Below are 16,695 nucleotides of genomic sequence, written 5' to 3' on the forward strand. Positions count from 1 at the left end.
CTTCTTACTGGCTATTACGTCATCTTAGGAGCTTCATCTGTGTTCTACTGTGGTGCTTTTAGTGTCTCCGAATACAGCAGTACGCGACATAGCTTTGCAGACGATAAGTACAACCGTTTCAGAGAGAAGAGCGGCCAATGTGACGATCTGACTTTAAGTCGATTCAATAACAAATGACGAAAACGGACGGATGTCTCAGGTTTTTACTACATATGAACACTTTTCACATTCTCCCGTGCAACTCGGCTGCTAGTCCTCCTTTCATGCAGAATCTTAAGGTCCTAGCTCATGTCCAAGGCACCAAAGCCAGCTAAAAGGTCAATAATCGATTCTTAAAACTTGAATTGTACTACTTCTTACTGGCTATTACATCAACTTAGTTGCTTCATCTGTGTTCTACTATGGTTCTTTTAGTGTCTCAGCATACCGCAGTACGCGACATAGATTTGCAGACGATAAGTACAACCGTTTCAGAGAGAAGAGCGGCCAATGTGACGATCTGGCTTTAAGCCAATTCAATAACAAATGACGAAAACGGACGGATGTCTCAGGTTTTTACTACATGTGAACACTTTTCACATTCTCCCGTGCAACTGGGCTGCTAGTCCTCCTTTTATGCAGAATCTTTAAGTCATAGCTCATGTCCAAGGCACCAAAGCCAGCTAAAAAGTCAATAATCGATATCTAAAACTTGAATTGTACTACTTCTTACTGGCTATTACAACAACTTAGAAGCTTCATCTGTGTTTTACTACGGTGCTTTTAGTTTCTCCGCATATCGCAGCACGCGACATAGTTTTGCACTCGATAAGTACAACCGTTTCAGAGAGAAGAGCGGCCAATGTGACGATGTGGCTTTAAGTCGATTCGATAACAAATGACGAAAACGGACGGATTTCTCAGGTTTTTACTACATATGAACACTTTTCACATTCTCCCGTGCAACTCGGCTGATAGTCCTCCTTTCATGCAGAATCTTAAGGTCCTTGCTCATGTCCAAGGCACGAAAGCCAGCTAAAAAGTCAATAATCGATATCTAAAACTTGAATTCTACTACTTCTTACTGGCTATTACATCAACTTAGAAGCTTCATCTGTGTTCTACTATGGTGCTTTTAGTATCTCCACATACCGCAGCATGCGACATAGCTTTGCAGACGATAAGTACAACCGTTTCAGAGAGAAGAGTAGCCAATGTGACGATTTGGCTTTAAGTCGATTCGATAACAAATGACGAAAACGGACGGATTTCTCAGGTTTTTACTACATATGAAAACTTTTCACAGTCTCCCGTGCAAATCGGCTGCTACTCCTTCTTTCATGCAGAATGTAAAGGTCCTAGCTCATGTTCAAGGCACCAAAGCCAGCTAAAAAGTCAATAATCGATACCTAAAACTTGAATTTTACTACTTCTTACTGGCTATTACATCAACTTAGAAGCTTCATCTGTGTTCTACTATGGTGCTTTTAGTGTCTCCGCATACCGCAGCACGCGACATAGCTTTGCAGACGATAAGTACAACCGTTTCAGAGAGAAGAGTAGTCAATGTGACGATTTGGCTTTAAGTCGATTGATAACAAATGACGAAAACGGACGAATTTCTCAGGTTTTTACTACATATGAAAACTTTTCACAGTCTCCCGTGCAACTCGGCTGCTAGTCCTTCTTTCATGCAGAATGTAAAGGTCCTAGCTCATTTCCAAGGCACCAAAGCCAGCTAAAAAGTCAATAATCGATACCTAAAACTTGAATTGTTCTACTTCTTACTGGCTATTGCATCATCTTAGAAGCTTCATCTGTGTTCTACTATGGTGATTTTAGTGTCTCCGCATACCGCAGCACGCGACATAGCTTTGCAGACGATAAGTACAACCGTTTCTGAGAGAAGAGCGGCCAATGTGACGATCTGGCTTTAAGTCGATTCGATAACAAATGACGAAAACGGATTTCTCAGGTTTTTACTACATATGAACACTTTTCACATTCTCCCGTGCAACTGGGCTGCTAGTCCTCCTTTTATGCAGAATCTTAAAGTCCTAGCTCATGTCCAAGGCACCAAAGCCAGCTAAAAATTCAATAATCGATACCTAAATCTTGAATTGGACTACTTCTTACTGGCTATTACATCAACTTAGAAGCTTCATCTGTGTTCTACTATGGTGCTTTTACTGTTTCCGCCTACGGCAATACGCGACATAGCTTTGCAGACGATAAGTACAACCGTTTCGGAGAGAAGAGCGGCCAATGTGACGATCTGGCTTTAAGTCGATTCGATAACAAATGACGAAAACGGACGGATTTCTCAGGTTTTAACTACAAATGAACACTTTTCACATTCTCCCGTGCAACTCGGCTGCTAGTCCTCCTTTTATGCAGAATCTTATAGTCCTAGCTCATGTCCAAGGCACCAAAGCCAGCTAAAAAGTCAATAATCGATACCTAAAACTTGAATTGGACTAATTCTTACTGGCTATTACATCCACTTAGAAGCTTCATCTGTGTTCTACTACGGTGCTTTTAGTTTCTCCGCATACCGCAGCACGCGACATAGTTTTGCAGACGATAAGCACAACCGTTTCACAGAGAAGAGCGGCCAATGTGACGATGTGGCTTTAAGTCGATTCGATAACAAATGACGTAAACGGACGGATTTCTCAGGTTTTTACAACATATGAACACTTTTCACATTCTCCCGTGCAACTCGGCTTCTAGTCCACCTTTCATGCAGAATCTTAACGTCCTAACTCATGTCCAAGGTACCGAAGCCAGCTAAAAAGTCAATAATCGATACCTAAAACTTGAATTGTTCTACTTCTTACTGGCTATTGCATCAACTTAGAAGCTTCATCTGAGTTCTATTATGGTGATTTTAGTGTCTCCGCATACCGCAGCACGTGACATAGCTTTGCAGACGATAAGTACAACCGTTTCAGAGAGAAGAGCGGCCAATGTGACGTTCTGGCTTTAAGTCGATTGATAACAAATGACGAAAACGGACGGATGTCTCAGGTTCTTACTACATGTGAACACTTTTGACATTCTCCTGTGCAACTGGGCTGCTAGTCCTCCTTTTATGCAGAATCTTAAAGTCCTAGCTCATTTCCAAGGCACCAAAGCCAGCTAAAACGTCAATAATCGATACCTAAAACTTGAATTGGACTACTTCTTACTGGCCATTACATCAACTTAGAAGCTTCATCTGTGTTCTACTACGATGCTTTAATTTCTCCGCATACCGCAGCACGCGACATAGTTCTGCAGACGATAAGCACAACCGTTTCAGAGAGAAGAGCGGCCAATGTGACGATATGGCTTTAAGTCGATTCGATAACAAATGAGGAAAAAGGACGGATTTCTCAGGTTTTTACTACATATGAACACTTTTCACATTCTCCCGTGCAACTCGGCTGCTAGTCCTCCTTTCAGTCAGAATCTCAAGATCCTAGCTCATGTCCAAGGCACCAAAGCCAGCTAAAAGTTCCATATTCATTACCTAAAACTTGAATTGTACTACTTCTTACTGGGTATTACATCAACTTAGAAACTTCATCTGTGTTCTACTATGGTGCTTTTAGTGTCTTAGCATACCGCAGCACGCGACATAGGTTTGCAGACGATAAGTACAACCGTTTCGGAGAGAAGAGCGGCCAATGTGACGATCTGGCTTTAAGTCGATTCGATAAGAAATGACGAAAACGGACGGATTTCTCAGGTTTTTACTACATATGAACACTTTTCACATTCTCCCGTGCAACTCGGCTGCTAGTCCTCCTTTCATGCAGAATCTTAAGGTCCTAGCTCATGTCCAAGGCACCAAAGCCAGCTAAAAAGTCAATAATCGATTCCTAAAACTTGAATTGTACTACTTCTTACTAGCTATTACATCAACTTAGATGCTTCATCTGTGTTCTACTATGGTGATTTTAGTGTCTCCACATGCCGCTGCACGCGACATAGCTTTGCAGACGATATGTACAACCGTTTCAGAGAGAAGAGCGGCTTATGTGACCATCTGGCTTTAAGTCGATTCGATAACAAATGACGAAAACGGACGGATTCCTCAGGTTTTTACTACATATGAACAATTTTCACATTCTCCCGTGCAACTCGGCTGCTATTCCTCCTTTCATGCAGAATCTCAAGGTCCTAGCTCATGTCCAAGGCACCAAAGCCAGTTAAAAAGTCAATAATCGATACGTAAATCTTGAATTGGACTACATCTTACCGGCTATTACGTCCACTTAGAAGCTTCGTCTGTGTTCTACTATGGTGCTTTTAGTGCCTCCGCATACCGCAGCATGCGACATAGTTTTGCAGACGATGAGTGCAACCTTTTCAGAGAGAAGTGCGGCCAATGTGACGATCTGTTTTTAAGACGATTCGATAACAAATACCGAAAACGGACGGATTTCTCAGGTTTTAACTACATATGAACACATTTCACATTCTCCCGCGCAACTCGGCTGCTAGTCTTCCTTTCATGCTGAATCTTAAAGTCCTAGCTCATGTCCAAGGCACCAAAGCCAGCTAGAAAGTCAATAATCGATTCCTAAAACTTGAATTGTACTACTGCTTACTGGCTATTACATCAACTTAGATGCTTCATCTGTGTTCTACTATGGTGATTTTAGTGTCTCCACATACCGCAGCACGCGACATAGCTTTGCAGACGATATGTACAAACGTTTCAGAGAGAAGAGCGGCCAATGTGACCATCTGGCTTTAAGTCGATTCGATAACAAATGACGAAAACGGACGGATTTCTCAGGTTTTTACTACATATGAACTCTTTTCACATTCTCCCGTGCAACTCGGCTGCTAGTCCTCCTTTCATGCAGAATCTTAAGGTCCTAGCTCATGTCCAAGGCACCAAAGCCAGCTAAAAAGTCAATAATCGATACGTAAAACTTGAATTGTACTACTTCTTACTGGCTATTACATCAACTTAGAAGCTTCATCTGTGTTCTACTACGGTGCTTTTAGTTTCTCCACATACCGCAGCACGCGACATAGTTTTGCAGACGATAAGTACAACCGTTTGAGAGAGAAGAGCGGCCAATGTGACCATCTGGCTTTACGTCGATTCGATAACAAATGACGAAAACGGACGGATTTCTCAGGTTTTTACTACATATGAACACTTTTCACATTCTCCCGTGCAACTGGGCTGCTAGTCCTCCTTTTATGCAGAATCTTAAAGTCCTAGCTCATGTCCAAGGCTCGAAAGCCAGCTAGAAAGTCAATAATCGATTCCTAAATCTTGAATTGGACTACTTCTTACTGGCTATTACATCAACTTAGAAGCTTCATCTGTGTTCTACTACGGTGCTTTTAGTTTCTCCGCATACCGCAGCACGCGACATAGTTTTGCATTCGATAAGTACAACCGTTTCAGAGAGAAGGGCGGCCAATGTGACGATCTGGCTTTAAGTCGATTCGATAACAAATGACGAAAACGGACGGATTTCTCAGGTTTTTACTACATATGAACACTTTTCACATTCTCCCGTGGAACTCGGCTGCTAGTCCACATTGCATGCAGAATCTTAAGGTCCTAGCTCATGTCCAATGCACCAAAGCCAGCTAAAAAGTCAATAATCGATACCTAAAACTTGAATTGTACTACTTCTTACTGGCTATTACATCAACTTAGAAACTTCGTCTGTGTTCTACTATAATGCTTTTAGTGTCTCCACATAGCGCAGCACGCGACATAGCTTTGCAGACGATAAGTACAACCGTTTCAGAGAGAAGAGCGGCCAATGTGACGATCTGGCTTTACGTCGATTCGATAACAAATGACGAAAACGGACGGATTTCTCAGGTTTTTACAACATATGAACACTTTTGACATTCTCCCGTGCAACTCGGCTGCTAGTCCTCCTTTCATGCAGAATCTTAAGGTCCTAGCTCATGTCCAAGGCACCAAAGCCAGCTAAAATGTCAATAACCGATACCTAAAACTTGAAATGTACTACTTCTTACTGGCTATTACGTCATCTTAGGAGCTTCATCTGTGTTCTACTGTGGTGCTTTTAGTGTCTCCGAATACAGCAGTACGCGACATAGCTTTGCAGACGATAAGTACAACCGTTTCAGAGAGAAGAGCGGCCAATGTGACGATCTGACTTTAAGTCGATTCAATAACAAATGACGAAAACGGACGGATGTCTCAGGTTTTTACTACATATGAACACTTTTCACATTCTCCCGTGCAACTCGGCTGCTAGTCCTCCTTTCATGCAGAATCTTAAGGTCCTAGCTCATGTCCTAGGCACCAAAGCCAGCTAAAAGGTCAATAATCGATTCTTAAAACTTGAATTGTACTACTTCTTACTGGCTATTACATCAACTTAGATGCTTCATCTGTGTTCTACTATGGTTCTTTTAGTGTCTCAGCATACCGCAGTACGCGACATAGATTTGCAGACGATAAGTACAACCGTTTCAGAGAGAAGAGCGGCCAATGTGACGATCTGGCTTTAAGCCAATTCAATAACAAATGACGAAAACGGACGGATGTCTCAGGTTTTTACTACATGTGAACACTTTTCACATTCTCCCGTGCAACTGGGCTGCTAGTCCTCCTTTTATGCAGAATCTTTAAGTCATAGCTCATGTCCAAGGCACGAAAGCCAGCTAAAAAGTCAATAATCGATTCCTAAATCTTGAATTGGACTACTTCTTACTGGCTATTACATCAACTTAGAAGCTTCATCTGTGTTCTACTATGGTGCTTTTCCTGTTTCCGCCTACGGCAACACGCGACATAGCTTTGCAGACGATAAGCACAACTGTTTCAGAGAGAAGAGCGGCCAATGTGACGATCTGGGTTTAAGTCGATTCGATAACAAATGACGAAAACGGACGGATTTCTCAGGTTTTTACTACATATGAACACTTTTCACATTCTCCCGTGGAACTCGGCTGCTAGTCCACCTTGCATGCAGAATCTTAAGGTCCTAGCTCATGTCCAATGCACCAAAGCCAGCTAAAAGGTCAATAATCGATTCTTAAAACTTGAATTGTACTACTTCTTACTGGCTATTACATCAACTTAGATGCTTCATCTGTGTTCTACTATGGTTCTTTTAGTGTCTCAGCATACCGCAGTACGCAACATAGATTTGCTGACGATAAGTACAACCGTTTCAGAGAGAAGAGCGGCCAATGTGACGATCTGGCTTTAAGCCAATTCAATAACAAATGACGAAAACGGACGGATGTCTCAGGTTTTTACTACATGTGAACACTTTTCACATTCTCCCGTGCAACTCGGCTGATAGTCCTCCTTTCATGCAGAATCTTAAGGTCCTTGCTCATGTCCAAGGCACGAAAGCCAGCTAAAAAGTCAATAATCGATACCTAAAACTTGAATTCTACTACTTCTTACTGGCTATTACATAAACTTAGAAGCTTCATCTGTGTTCTACTATGGTGCTTTTAGTATCTCCACATACCGCAGCACGCGACATAGCTTTGCAGACGATAAGTACAACCGTTTCAGAGAGAAGAGTAGCCAATGTGACGATTTGGCTTTAGGTCGATTCGATAACAAATGACGAAAACGGACGGATTTCTCAGGTTTTTACTACATATGAAAACTTTTCACAGTCTCCCGTGCAAATCGGCTGCTACTCCTTCTTTCATGCAGAATGTAAAGGTCCTAGCTCATGTCCAAGGCACCAAAGCCAGCTAAAAAGTCAATAATCGATACCTAAAACTTGAATTTTACTACTTCTTACTGGCTATTACATCAACTTAGAAGCTTCATCTGTGTTCTACTATGGTGCTTTTAGTGTCTCCGCATACCGCAGCACGCGAAATAGCTTTGCAGACGATAAGTACAACCGTTTCAGAGAGAAGAGTAGTCAATGTGACGATTTGGCTTTAAGTCGATTGATAACACATTGACGAAAACGGACGAATTTCTAAGGTTTTTACAACATATGAACACTTTTCACATTCTCCCGTGCAACTCGGCTTCTAGTCCACCTTTCATGCAGAATCTTAACGTCCTAGCTCATGTCCAAGGTACCGAAGCCAGCTAAAAAGTCAATAATCGATACCTAAAACTTGAATTGTTCTACTTCTTACTGGCTATTGCATCAACTTAGAAGCTTCATCTGAGTTCTATTATGGTGATTTTAGTGTCTCCGCATACCGCAGCACGTGACATAGCTTTGCAGACGATAAGTACAACCGTTTCAGAGAGAAGAGCGGCCAATGTGACGTTCTGGCTTTAATTCGATTCGATAACAAATGACGAAAACGGACGGATGTCTCAGGTTCTTACTACATGTGAACACTTTTGACATTCTCCTGTGCAACTGGGCTGCTAGTCCTCCTTTTATGCAGAATCTTAAAGTCCTAGCTCATTTCCAAGGCACCAAAGCCAGCTAAAACGTCAATAATCGATACCTAAAACTTGAATTGGACTACTTCTTACTGGCCATTACATCAACTTAGAAGCTTCATCTGTGTTCTACTACGATGCTTTAATTTCTCCGCATACCGCAGCACGCGACATAGTTCTGCAGACGATAAGCACAACCGTTTCAGAGAGAAGAGCGGCCAATGTGACGATCTGGCTTTAAGTCGATTCGATAACAAATGAGGAAAAAGGACGGATTTCTCAGGTTTTTACTACATATGAACACTTTTCACATTCTCCCGTGCAACTCGGCTGCTAGTCCTCCTTTCAGTCAGAGTCTCAAGATCCTAGCTCATGTCCAAGGCACCAAAGCCAGCTAAAAGTTCCATATTCATTACCTAAAACTTGAATTGTACTACTTCTTACTGGCTATTACATCAACTTAGAAACTTCATCTGTGTTCTACTATGGTGCTTTTAGTGTCTTAGCATACCGCAGCACGCGACATAGGTTTGCAGACGATAAGTACAACCGTTTCAGAGAGAAGAGCGGCCAATGTGACGATCTGGCTTTAAGTCGATTCGATAACAAATGACGAAAACGGACGGATTTCTCATGATTTTACTACATATGAACACTTTTCACATTCTCCCGTGCAACTCGGCTGCTAGTCCTCCTTTCATGCAGAATCTTAAGGTCCTAGCTCATGTCCAAGGCACCAAAGCCAGCTAAAAGTCAATAATCGATTCCTAAAACTTGAATTGTACTACTTCTTACTGGCTATTACATCAACTTAGATGCTTCATCTGTGTTCTACTATGGTGATTTTAGTGTCTCCACATGCCGCTACACGCGACATAGCTTTGCAGACGATATGTACAACCGTTTCAGAGAGAAGAGCGGCTTATGTGACCATCTGGCTTTAAGTCGATTCGATAACAAATGACGAAAACGGACGGATTCCTCAGGTTTTTACTACATATGAACAATTTTCACATTCTCCCGTGCAACTCGGCTGCTATTCCTCCTTTCATGCAGAATGTCAAGGTCCTAGCTCATGTCCAAGGCACCAAAGCCAGTTAAAAAGTCAATAATCGATACGTAAATTTTGAATTGGACTACATCTTACCGGCTATTACGTCCACTTAGAAGCTTCGTCTGTGTTCTACTATGGTGCTTTTAGTGCCTCCGCATACCGCAGCATGCGACATAGCTTTGCAGACGATATGTACAAACGTTTCAGAGAGAAGAGCGGCCAATGTGACCATCTGGCTTTAAGTCGATTCGATAACAAATGACGAAAACGGACGGATTTCTCAGGTTTTTACTACATATGAACTCTTTTCACATTCTCCCGTGCAACTCGGCTGCTAGTCCTCCTTTCATGCAGAATCTTAAGGTCCTAGCTCATGTCCAAGGCACCAAAGCCAGCTAAAAAGTCAATAATCGATACGTAAAACTTGAATTGTACTACTTCTTACTGGCTATTACATCAACTTAGAAGCTTCATCTGTGTTCTACTACGGTGCTTTTAGTTTCTCCACATACCGCAGCACGCGACATAGTTTTGCAGACGATAAGTACAACCGTTTCAGAGAGAAGAGCGGCCAATGTGACGATCTGGCTTTAAGACGATTCGATAACAAATGACGAAAACGGACGGATTTCTCAGGTTTTTACTACATATGAACACTTTTCACATTCTCCCGTGCAACTGGGCTGCTAGTCCTCCTTTTATGCAGAATCTTAAAGTCCTAGCTCATGTCCAAGGCACGAAAGCCAGCTAAAAAGTCAATAATCGATTCCTAAATCTTGAATTGGACTACTTCTTACTGGCTATTACATCAACTTAGAAGCTTCATCTGTGTTCTACTACGGTGCTTTTAGTTTCTCCGCATACCGCAGCACGCGACATAGTTTTGCAGTCGATAAGTACAACCGTTTCAGAGAGAAGGGCGGCCAATGTGACGATCTGGCTTTACGTCGATTCGATAACAAATGACGAAAACGGACGGATTTCTCAGGTTTTTACTACATATGAACACTTTTGACATTCCCCCGTGCAACTCGGCTGCTAGTCCTCCTTTCATGCAGAATCTTAAGGTCCTAGCTCATGTCCAAGGCACCAAAGCCAGCTAAAAAGTCAATAACCGATACCTAAAACTTGAATTGTACTACTTCTTACTGGCTATTACATCAACTTAGAAGCTTCATCTGTGTTCTACTACGGTGCTTTTAGTTTCTCCGCATACCGCAGCACGCGACATAGTTTTGCAGTCGATAAGTACAACCGTTTCAGAGAGAAGGGCGGCCAATGTGACGATCTGGCTTTAAGTCGATTCGATAACAAATGACGAAAACGGACGGATTTCTCAGGTTTTTACTACATATGAACACTTTTGACATTCCCCCGTGCAACTCGGCTGCTAGTCCTCCTTTCATGCAGAATCTTAAGGTCCTAGCTCATGTCCAAGGCACCAAAGCCAGCTAAAAAGTCAATAACCGATACCTAAAACTTGAATTGTACTACTTCTTACTGGCTATTACATCAACTTAGAAGCTTCATCTGTGTTCTACTGTGGTGATTTTAGTGTCACCGCATACCGCAGGACGTGACATAGCTTTGCAGGCGATAAGTACAACCGTTTCAGAGAGAAGGGCAGCCAATGTGACGATCTGGCTTTAAGTCGATTCGATAACAAATGACGAAAACGGACGGATTTCTAAGGTTTTTACTACATATGAACACTTTTCACATTCTCCCGTGCAACTCGGCTGCTAGTCCTCCTTTCATGAAGAATGTTAAGGTCCTAGCTCATGTCCAAGGCACCAAAGCCAGCTAAAATGTCAATAATCGATACCTTAAACTTGAATTGTACTACTTCTTACAGGGTATTACATCAACTTAGAAGCTTCATCTGTGTTCTACTATGGTGCTTTTAGTGTCTCCCCACACCGCAGCACGCGACATAGCTTTGCAGACGATAAGTACAACCGTTTCAGAGAGAAGACCGGCCAATGTGACGATCTGGCTTTAAGTCGATTCGATAACAAATGACGAAAACGGACGTATTTCTCAGGTTTTTACTAAATTTGAACACTTTTCACATTCTCCCGTGCAACTCGGCTGCCAGTCCTCCTTTCATGCAGAATCTTAAGGTCCTAGCTCATGTCCAAGGCACCAAAGCCAGCTAAAAATTCAATATTCAGTACCTAAAACTTGAATTGTACTACTTCTTACTGGCTATTACATCAACTTAGAAGCTTGATCTGTGTTCTACTATGGTGCTTTTAGTGTCTCAGCATACCGCAGCACGCGACCTAGCTTTGCAGACGATAAGTACAACCGTTTCAGAGAGAAGAGCGGCCAATGTAACGATCTAGCTTTAAGACGATCCGATAACAAATGACGAAAACGGACGGATTTCTCAGGTTTTTACTACATATGAACACTTTTCACATTCTCCCGTGCAACTGGGCTGCTAGTCCTCCTTTTATGCAGAATCTTAAAGTCCTAGCTCATGTCCAAGGCACGAAAGCCAGCTAAAAAGTCAATAATCGATTCCTAAATCTTGAATTGGACTACTTCTTACTGGCTATTACATCAACTTAGAAGCTTCATCTGTGTTCTACTATGGTGCTTTTCCTGTTTCCGCCTACGGCAACACGCGACATAGCTTAGCAGACGATAAGCACAACTGTTTCAGAGAGAAGAGCGGCCAATGTGACGATCTGGCTTTAAGTCGATTCGATAACAAATGACGAAAAAGGACGGATTTCTCAGGTTATTACTACATATGAACACTTTTGACATTCTCCCGTGCAACTCGGCTGCTAGTCCTCCTTTCATGCAGAATCTTAAGGTCCTAGCTCATGTTCAAGGCACGAAAGCCAGCTAAAAAGTCAATAATCGATACCTAAAACTTGAATTGTACTACTTCTTACTCGATATTACATCAACTTAGAAGTTTAATCTGTGTTCTACTGTGGTGATTTTAGTGTCACCGCATACCGCAGCACGTGACATAGCTTTGCAGGCGATAAGTACAACCGTTTCAGAGAGAAGAGCTGCCAATGTGACGATCTGGCTTTAAGTCGATTCGATAACAAATGACGAAAACGGACGGATTTCTCAGGTTTTTACTACATATGAACACTTTTCACATTCTCCCGTGCAACTCGGCTGCTAGTCCTCCTTCCATGCAGAATCTTAAAGTCCTAGCTCATGTCCAAGGCACGAAAGCCAGCTAAAAAGTCAATAATCGATTCCTAAATCTTGAATTGGACTACTTCTTACTGGCTATTACATCAACTTAGAAGCTTCATCTGTGTTCTACTATGGTGCTTTTCCTGTTTCCGCCTACGGCAACACGCGACATAGCTTTGCAGACGATAAGGACAACTGTTTCAGAGAGAAGAGCGGCCAATGTGACGATCTGGCTTTAAGTCGATTCGATTACAAATGACGAAAACGGACGGATTTCTCAGGTTTTTACTACACATGAACTCTTTTCACATTCTCCCGTGCAACTCGGCTGCTAGTCCTCCTTTCATGCAGAATCTTAAGGTCCTAGCTCATGTCCAAGGCACCAAAGCCAGCTAAAAAGTCAATAATCGATACGTAAAACTTGAATTGTACTACTTCTTACTGGCTATTACATCAACTTAGAAGCTTCATCTGTGTTCTACTATGGTGCTTTTAGTGTCTCCGAATACCGCAGAACGCGACATAGCTTTGCAGACGATAAGTACAACCGTTTCAGAGAGAAGAGCGGCCAATGTGACGATCTGGCTTTAAGTCGATTCGATAACAAATGACGAAAACGAACGGGTTTCTCAGGTTTTTACTACATATGGACACTTTTCACATTCTCCCGTGCAACTCGGCTGCTAGTCCTCCTTTCATGCAGAATCTTAAGGTCCTAGCTCATGTCCAAGGCACCAAATCCAGCTAAAAAGTCAATAATCAATACCTAAAACTTGAATTGTACTACTTCTTACTGGCTATTACATCAACTTAGAAGCATCATCTGTGTTCTACTACGGTGCTTTTAGTTTCTCCGCATACCGCAGCACGCGACATAGTTTTGCAGTCGATAAGTACAACCGTTTCAGAGAGAAGAGCAGCCAATGTGACGATCTGGCTTTAAGTCGATTCGATAACAAATGACGAAAACGGACGGATTTCTCAGGTTTTTACTACATATGAACACTTTTCACATTCTCCCGTGCAACTCGCTGCTAGTCCTCCTTTCATGAAGAATGTTAAGGTCCTAGCTCATGTCCAAGGCACCAAAGCCAGCTAAAATGTCAATAATCGATACCTTAAACTTGAATTGTACTACTTCTTACTGGGTATTACATCAACTTAGAAGCTTCATCTGTGTTCTACTATGGTGCTTTTAGTGTCTCCACATGCCGAAGCACGCGACATAGCTTTGCAGACGATAAGTACAACCGTTTCAGAGAGAAGAGCGGCCAATGTGACGATCTGGCTTTAAGTCGATTCGATAACAAATGACGAAAACGGACGTATTTCTCAGGTTTTTACTAAATTTGAACACTTTTCACATTCTCCCGTGCAACTCGGCTGCCAGTCCTCCTTTCATGCAGAATATTAAGGTCCTAGCTCATGTCCAAGGCACCAAAGCCAGCTAAAAATTCAATATTCAGTACCTAAAACTTGAATTGTACTACTTCTTACTGGCTATTACATCAACATAGAAGCTTGATCTGTGTTCTACTATGGTGCTTTTAGTGTCTCAGCATACCGCAGCACGCGACCTAGCTTTGCAGACGATAAGTACAACCGTTTCAGAGAGAAGAGCGGCCAATGTGACGATCTGGCTTTAAGACGATTCGATAACAAATGACGAAAACGGACGGATTTCTCAGGTTTTTACTACATATGAACACTTTTCACATTCTCCCGTGCAACTGGGCTGCTAGTCCTCCTTTTATGCAGAATCTTAATGTCCTAGCTCATGTCCAAGGCACGAAAGCCAGCTAAAAAGTCAATAATCGATTCCTAAATCTTGAATTGGACTACTTCTTACTGGCTATTACATCAACTTAGAAGCTTCATCTGTGTTCTACTATGGTGCTTTTCCTGTTTCCGCCTACGGCAACACGCGACATAGCTTTGCAGACGATAAGCACAACTGTTTCAGAGAGAAGAGCGGCCAATGTGACGATCTGGGTTTAAGTCATTTCGATAACAAATGACGAAAACGAACGGATTTCTCAGGTTTTTACTACATATGGACACTTTTCACATTCTCCCGTGCAACTCGGCTGCTAGTCCTCCTTTCATGCAGAATCTTAAGGTCCTAGCTCATGTCCAAGGCACCAAATCCAGCTAAAAAGTCAATAATCAATACCTAAAACTTGAATTGTACTACTTCTTACTGGCTATTACATCAACTTAGAAGCTTCATCTGTGTTCTACTACGGTGCTTTTAGTTTCTCCGCATACCGCAGCACGCGACATAGTTTTGCAGTCGATAAGTACAACCGTTTCAGAGAGAAGAGCAGCCAATGTGACGATCTGGCTTTAAGTCGATTCGATAACAAATGACGAAAACGGACGGATTTCTCAGGTTTTTACTACATATGAACACTTTTCACATTCTCCCGTGCAACTCGGCTGCTAGTCCTCCTTTCATGAAGAATGTTAAGGTCCTAGCTCATGTCCAAGGCACCAAAGCCAGCTAAAATGTCAATAATCGATACCTTAAACTTGAATTGTACTACTTCTTACTGGGTATTACATCAACTTAGAAGCTTCATCTGTGTTCTACTATGGTGCTTTTAGTGTCTCCACATGCCGAAGCACGCGACATAGCTTTGCAGACGATAAGTACAACCGTTTCAGAAAGAAGAGCGGCCAATGTGACGATCTGACTTTAAGTCGATTCGATAACAAATGACGAAAACGGACGTATTTCTCAGGTTTTTACTAAATTTGAACACTTTTCACATTCTCCCGTGCAACTCGGCTGCCAGTCCTCCTTTCATGCAGAATATTAAGGTCCTAGCTCATGTCCAAGGCACCAAAGCCAGCTAAAAATTCAATATTCAGTACCTAAAACTTGAATTGTACTACTTCTTACTGGCTATTACATCAACATAGAAGCTTGATCTGTGTTCTACTATGGTGCTTTTAGTGTCTCAGCATACCGCAGCACGCGACCTAGCTTTGCAGACGATAAGTACAACCGTTTCAGAGAGAAGAGCGGCCAATGTGACGATCTGGCTTTAAGACGATTCGATAACAAATGACGAAAACGGACGGATTTCTCAGGTTTTTACTACATATGAACACTTTTCACATTCTCCCGTGCAACTGGGCTGCTAGTCCTCCTTTTATGCAGAATCTTAATGTCCTAGCTCATGTCCAAGGCACGAAAGCCAGCTAAAAAGTCAATAATCGATTCCTAAATCTTGAATTGGACTACTTCTTACTGGCTATTACATCAACTTAGAAGCTTCATCTGTGTTCTACTATGGTGCTTTTCCTGTTTCCGCCTACGGCAACACGCGACATAGCTTTGCAGACGAAAAGCACAACTGTTTCAGAGAGAAGAGCGGCCAATGTGACGATCTGGGTTTAAGTCGATTCGATAACAAATGACGAAAACGGACGGATTTCTCAGGTTTTTACTACATATGAACACTTTTCACATTCTCCCGTGGAACTCGGCTGCTAGTCCACCTTGCATGCAGAATCTTAAGGTCCTAGCTCATGTCCAATGCACCAAAGCCAGCTAAAAAGTCAATAATCGATACCTAAAACTTGAATTGTACTACTTCTTACTGGCTATTACATCAACTTAGAAACTTCGTCTATGTTCTACTATGGTGCTTTTAGTGTCTCCACATAGCGCAGCACGCGACATAGCTTTGCAGACGATAAGTACAACCGTTTCAGAGAGAAGAGCGGCCAATGTGACGATCTGGCTTTACGTCGATTCGATAACAAATGACGAAAACGGACGGATTTCTCAGGTTTTTACTACATATGAACACTTTTGACATTCTCCCGTGCAACTCGGCTGCTAGTCCTCCTTTCATGCAGAATCTTAAGGTCCTAGCTCATGTCCAAGGCACCAAAGCCAGCTAAAAAGTCAATAACCGATACCTAAAACTTGAATTGTACTACTTCTTACTGGCTATTTCATCATCTTAGGAGCTTCATCTGTGTTCTACTATGGTGCCTTTAGTGTCTCCGAATACCGCAGAACGCGACATAGCTTTGCAGACGATAAATACAACCGTTTCAGAGAGAAGAGCGGCCAATGTGACGATCTGGCTTTAAGTCG

Source organism: Schistocerca gregaria, unplaced genomic scaffold (genome assembly GCF_023897955.1).
Source record: "Schistocerca gregaria isolate iqSchGreg1 unplaced genomic scaffold, iqSchGreg1.2 ptg000317l, whole genome shotgun sequence".
NCBI lineage: Eukaryota > Metazoa > Arthropoda > Insecta > Orthoptera > Acrididae > Schistocerca > Schistocerca gregaria.